We start from the raw sequence: 6,750 nt of genomic DNA on the forward strand, positions 1-6,750 counted from the left end.
GCAAGGGTCACACTGTGCCTTGGTAGCAGTTGGTCAAACCGATGTGGGGCCACACACCCCACTCAAATAATCCCTGGCATTCAAGGGTCTTGACAGCTAGCCTGCCATCTCACAGGGGACTCCCTGAGCCATTGTCTCCTGAGGCTGCAGGCCCCTGTTCACTCCCTCCATAGCTCTCACATAACCATGTCTTTGCTCTGTTGTTTCCTCTGCCTAGGATCCCACTCACTGGTAAATTTCTCCCCACCCTCCAAGTCCCAGATGAAGGGCCATCTCCACTGTCCAGATCCCTCCCTCCATCCCGAGGTCTCACTTCTGAGAGCCCACCACACCCCCTATGCCTCTCCCTAAAGCCTGAACCATGCTGCACTCTGGTCACTCATTGCTGTGGACTGAGTCAATACCTCAGAGTGTGACTGCATTTGGAGACAGGAAATTTAAAGAAGCATTATAATTAAGTTAAAATGAGACTGTTAGTGTGGGCCCTAGTCCTATATGACTCGTGTCCTTATAAAAAAGGAGACCAGGACACAGGAGATTCCTGGGGCACATATACAAGGGGAAAGGCCGTGTGAGAACCCAGGGAGAAGGTGACAAGCCCAATAGAGAGGCCTCTGAGAAAGCAGCCCTGCTGACACCTGGATGGCAGACGTCCGGCTTCTGAAACTGGACAGTACATTTCTGCTGTTTAAGCTACCTGGTCTGCGGAGATTTGTTCTGGCAGCCCTAGTAGACTAGTACACTCGTGAGCAGTTCCTCTTCCCTGAGAGATGGTCTGGGTGGGGCTACCTCGCTGGGCCAGAAAAAGCACTGTTGCCCTTGGCCACTGTGATTAGTTTGGGATGGGCACACAACCAAAAGTAAAGCCCCATTAGTTGGTCCAATCTGAGTGAATCTTAGAACTTCTGCAAGTGCTGCTAGAGAAAGGCCAAGGCTCTTTCTGGGGGTACTTGAACCTGGAAATCGTGTCACTGCAGGTGCAAAGGCCATCCTGCTGGTCCTGGGGTTGATGGATGCCAATGCCGCCTCTGCTCCTGTCCATTTCGAAAGTCAGCACTATGCCCTGGCTCTCCAGTTCCTTAAGCATACATAAGTCCCCTTTTTACCAGAGGTGGCTTGAATTGGGGTTCAATTTCTAACATGCAATGGGACTTTACCTGGTACATGCCCATTGCTGCCCCTCAGCTCTATGCAGGAAACCTGAACACTCAGAAGGGAGCCAAGCATGGGATAAATAACTCTTCCTCTTCAGTCACAGAGCTCCAGCTGGTCTCATGTCCACTCTGAATACAAGATTACACTTCCCAGCTTCTCTTGCAGCTAGATGTGGCCATGTGACTAAGTTCTGGCCAATGATATGTAAGCAGAAGTATGGGGTGGAGCTTTGAGAAGTTTCTCTTTAAAGGCAGACAATGGGTCCTGTTGTTCAAAGTCAGGACTTGATGGCCACAGCTCCAAAGGCCAGATCCTCACCCCTTCAAGACAGCCCTTGTTAGCTGGTCATTCCCAGAAAGTGGCAACCCCATGGGGGTGAGAGCACTGAGAAGGAGCCCAGTGACCCTAAATGTGATGCTTGCTTCCTGATGTCCTGGAGCAGGACATCTTTCTACATATGAGGAAACCTAAGCTTAGGGCGGTTTCAGACTGTCGGGGCTCTCATCTTGATTCATCTTCCTCTTCCCACTGCGACCACCCCAGAAGTCCAGACCAGAGTGACTCCCTCCTCCCTTAGCAGGCCTTTAGGTTGTCACCCTCCCTCCCTCCTAGCTGGCCCTTAGTTTGTCACTCTCCCTCCTTCCTGGCTGGTGGCTTTCAAAGCAGGTCTCCATGGCTATCACTGAGGCTGAGCCACCATCACCTCCTTCCTGGAAGACTCAACCAGACTCCTGACTCCCACTGCCATCCTACCCTGCAGTTCATGCTTTTCCCAGCAGCCAGAGTGATGATGCTAAACCCGAAGTCGGATGCTGTCCCTCCCTTATTGTCTCCCCTTCAGAAGGTCTCTATTCTCATGAAGGGAAATCCAGATCCCCTGCCCTGGCCTGAGGGATACTGCACCATCCAGCTCCTGGCTCCCTGAGCCTTCCCCTTCAGCCTTCCTCACTCTACTCCAGCCACCCCAGGCCCCTCGCTGTTCCTCAAGCCACCCCCAAGCACGTTCCACCTCAGGGCCTTTGCACCTACTGTTCCCTTTGCCTGACATGCTCTTCCCCCAGACATGCCCATAGCTCACCTCCCTCATAAATCCAGCGCCCTTCCCTGGCCACACACACTGGAACAGGAGCCTCCAGCCACAATGGACACCCAATAACTTGGTGAATGCATGAATAAATCAACAAGTATTAAAATGAATGAATGACCTTATACCCACTCTTTCATGAATCTTCTAAAATTCCTATAAGGTTGAATGGATTCCTATTCCTATTGGGGGGTATGGATTCAACCAGAGACATGACCCTCATTGGGAGTCCTGAATGCAAGTCAATGCATAATATATGCATATCAACATATATTATGTTGCCACTTTTGTGGGCCAAAAATCATTTCACAGTGGCAATTTCATAACTTTAACCTATCCTCTGGCAGTCACTCCCACACTCAAAATCCTCCAACGGCTCCCGCTCAGAAATTCAAACTTGTTAAATTGACCCTACATACCTCCTGGCTCCAGCTCCTACTTCCTTCCAGGCTCCCCGGACCAACTGCCCTGCATCGCTATCCCAAGGATTTTCTTGGGCACCTCTCTTTGCTGGAATTCCACCAGCCACCTCTGCCTGCCAAGCCCACTAGAATGCCTCTTGCCACTGGCCTCTGCTCCTCCCTGGTGTGCACTGGCAGTATTCCTCCTCAGCCTCACTTCTACAACCATGGCCAGCTGGGGGCTGCTCAACAGGAGGGGATCCTTGTCCAGGCACTGCCCTGCACTGTAGCCCTCCTGCTGCGCCCCAGACCTCTGTGGGGACTATTCCAATGCCAGCCGATATACTGACTGTTCTGAGACTGAAAGTTATGCTGGGATGAACCCAGTCCTGAGAGGCCCTGCCACTCACTTTTGTTGACTTTGAGCAAGTCCCTTTTGAGCCTCAGTCTCCTCATCTATAACATCTTACATATCAGAAGTCACAAATTTAAAACAATGCTGGAACCCATGCCTGGGTCCCGGGAATGGGGTGTGTGTGTGTGTGTGTGTGTGTGTGTGTGTGATATCTGAGTAGAAGAAAGCACAAAAACCAAAAACCACAAGTGACAAGCAAGGGGAGGCTCACAAGACAGATTAGGCAACCTTAACTGGAGTCTCAGTGTTGATGCCACTCACTATGTGACCTGGGACAGTCCCATTCTCTCTCTGGGCCTCTGTTTCCACCTAAAAAGTGAGCCCTGGAATTGGGAAGAGGGAGAAGCAGGGCAGATGGTGCAAGGCAAAAGTCTACACAACAAAGATCCTGGAAAAGGCTTACCTCCGGAAAGGTCTCTGCCAACTTCACCAGTGGCCCAAAAAACTGGTTGCTGGTTTGCACCTCTGTCAATAAACTATTGGGGTGGTATGGATTCAACCAGAGACCTGGCCCTCACTGGGAGTCCTGAATGCAAGTCGATGTACCTGCAGGACCCCATACTGAGATCCTGTCTGCAGTTCTGTAAAGTGCAAATAAGAAGGCACTCACAGAATATGGTGACAAAACCAGGCCTGCTGCAGGGATGGGTAAGGCCTTCCAAAAGGCAATGGGAAGAAAGTGTTCAGTGGCAAGTGTGGGAGTGAAGCCCCTGCCCTCATGAAGCTGACATTGCAAACCAGTTCAGAATGGTTTCAGACAGTGTGAAGTGCTTGGCTGATGGGATGGAACTTTGAGGTGAGAGGGGACTTTTGACAAGGTTGCAAAGGTCTAGAAGACCTGGACAGGGTCAGGGGCACGGGGCTGAGGAAAGGAGCTAAGGCAGAAGAAATAGCTGGTGTCCACCATGGTGTGTTTGGGAAAAAGAACAAGGCTGAGTGAGCAGGTGAAGAGGGAAGATGGAAGCAGAGGTCAGCAGCAGCTAGATGAGCAGTGGGGATTTCATTCTGATGCAAGAAAGCCTCCAGAGGGGTTTAAGCAGCACAGTGACATGATCTGATTTCCATGTAAAAGGATGATCCTGCCTGCTGGGTGCAGAAGGGACTGCAGGATGGCCAGGAGCAACAGGGAAATGAGATGGGGGAGCATGGGACAACCTGGGAACCCAGATGTGACAGCAGTGTGACCTAAGCAGGAGGTGGCAGGGATGCCCAAAGATATCCGAGGCTGACCTGGCTTTCAGGGAAGTTCACAGTGCAGAAGCCAGCCTGTGGCAATTTCTGGTCCCCTAATGCACATGCACACAAGCCAGAAGACACACAGCATGGCCTCCTACCACTGACCAGGGCCTCCTGGAGACCAGCATTGCTCTCTCTGACCCTTTTCCACCAGACTTTTGTTATAATTGCTTCAGAAGTTAAATGTGTGGCTCAAAACTCTACGTGTATGTATGTGTCTGCACGCACCATTCCCATAAAACAGTTTCAAAGTCAAAAGCCCACAGGGATCAAGCGGATCATGTCACAGGATTGCACAGGCTGGGCAGCAGTAGGGAGTGGTGGGGACTGTGGCAGTGAATGGGTTGCCCATTCACTGCTACAACTAAAGGGAGCTGTGTTCTCAGTTTCAGGTCTTTGCAACCATGTGGGCACACATGTAAATTATGAGTAGATCTGCCAACTTTTCAAAAGAAACCAGAAATTCCTATATTTTAGGTGAACCAAGTTTTAAAATCTGGGCTTCAATTCAAAACACAGCATCAGCACTGTATCAGAGGTTAGCATTTGGGTCACTGGTTGCTGGTTTGCACCTCTGTCAATAAACGATTGAGGGGGTATGGATTCAACCAGAGACCTGACTGACCCTCAATGGGAGTCCTGAATGCAAGTCAATGCACATGCAGGACCCCACACTGAGGGACATTCTAGTAGCAGCAGGCAACGGAGTTCCACAGGGCACCTGAGGGTATTCTGGTGTCCCTATAGCCTGATGTCTCTATAACCTGTAAGACTCTGCTGGGGTGTTTGGTGAGCACATACCCACTTTCAGCTCCTTCCCGAAGACGGTGCGCTCTCCCAGTGCAGAGCAGTTCCAGCGGCCATTGCGGAACTGAAACTGACACTCGTCCAGGCCCATTTGCGAGCCTTCTCCTATGACGATGATGGCGTCGGGCCGGCTCTGGCAGATCGCCCGCTGTCTAGGAGCTAGGCCTGGGATCTTGTTACAGATGATGCTTGCGCCCAGAGCTACCACTGTGGAGAAGCCACTGGAGGGAGAGACACAGAGAGATGGAGCATTAGGCCAGCAAGGGGGCATGGACTAGGAACCCTTCCTAGGTGTCCAGCACTGGCCACCCCACTGCCCCCAGCAGTGGTCTCTCAACTTTTTTGATCCTGCACCCCTAACTCATGTCCATTCGAATAGAAACCCTATAATTTCTACATAGGCTCTTGTATCAATGCGTATACTCAATATCAGTGAAACACACACACTTGATTTTTGTTTTAGAAACAAGAAAAGATGATGTATGTCACAAATATTACATTGAATGAAAAAGGCAAGTTGCCTTTGAGTTTATGGTAGGATGCAATTGAGATGAAGTTCAAAAGCATGCAAAAGAAACCCTATGTTGCTAGGGAATCATCTCTTTGGTAAAATTGTAAAGGCAAGCAAGGAAATGATGACTTCAAAGTCTCATGCAGCAGGTGCCTCTGAAGGAGTGATGGGTGTGCAGATATTCACTTTAAAAAAATCTGGTTTTTAATGTATATGTAACATATACTCTCATGTATGTATATGTTTTATTATTGAAAAAAACCTTAAAAAGTAGTTTTAAGTAGAAGTCCTGGCATTTTCTTCCGGCTGTCAATGGAGTACACGTATCCCACTCCGGGCATGACTGGCTAGAGGATGTGTGTGACTATCATGAGGGCAATTCCTATCTTCTTCAACTATTCACTGACATGTATCAGATACCCATCATGTGCCAGGTACCATGCTAGGAGACAGCTGTGCACCTGACAGGCAAGGCCCTGCCCTCAAGGAACTAGGGAGGGTGACAACACAGGTGTCACAAATGAATAAAACAGGCCATCTCTGACAATGATATGTACTATGAAGAAAGTAAAGGAAGATGCTGGGATGGCAACCAGGGTGTGCAGGTGGTGAGGAAAATGAGGGCCACTTTAGTTGAGGTGATCAAGGAGGACTTCCTTGAGGGGGTGACATCAGAACAGAACAGAGATCTGAATTGCCAGGAGGCATCTGTGGGAAAATCTGGAGAAGGGTATTCTGTGCAGAGGGAACAGAAAATGCAAAGTTCTAGGAGACAAGCTCGAGGTCTTCAAGGAATAGAAAGAACCCATGGAAACTGCTACAAAACCAGGGCTTGAGATGCAGGAAGATCCTGGGGAGAGGAGATGGCTGAGGGCTGGGCATTTTCTCAGGTGCATCAGGCAGCACCAGGAAGCACTGAAGGGTGTAAGCAGGACCTTGACATGACCTGGTGGTCCCCGCTCCATGGAGGAAAGACCTGCGGGGTGCCAGAGCAGGAGCAGAGGGACCGGGCAGGTTAGGGTTGGTGGTGGCTTGGCTGGTGGCAGTGGTAGGGCTGCAGGTAGAGCCACTGGGCAAGTGCCTCGTCCTGGGGCTCAGCTATGGGCAGTTGTTCTGGAGTTGCGATTTGTTAGAGCGAGGT

At 50.3% G+C, this 6,750-nt stretch overlaps 1 protein-coding gene across 1 annotated transcript in view; it reads right to left on the minus strand.

The window, feature by feature from the left end:
• The window catches only part of WNT7A (wingless-type MMTV integration site family, member 7A), a 58,718-nt gene that overhangs the window by 46,860 nt on the left and 5,108 nt on the right, over positions 1-6,750 (minus strand). The gene's annotated exons all lie outside the window — the stretch shown is intronic.

Source organism: Mandrillus leucophaeus, unplaced genomic scaffold (genome assembly GCF_000951045.1).
Source record: "Mandrillus leucophaeus isolate KB7577 unplaced genomic scaffold, Mleu.le_1.0 Scaffold252, whole genome shotgun sequence".
Taxonomy (NCBI): Eukaryota; Metazoa; Chordata; class Mammalia; order Primates; family Cercopithecidae; genus Mandrillus; species Mandrillus leucophaeus.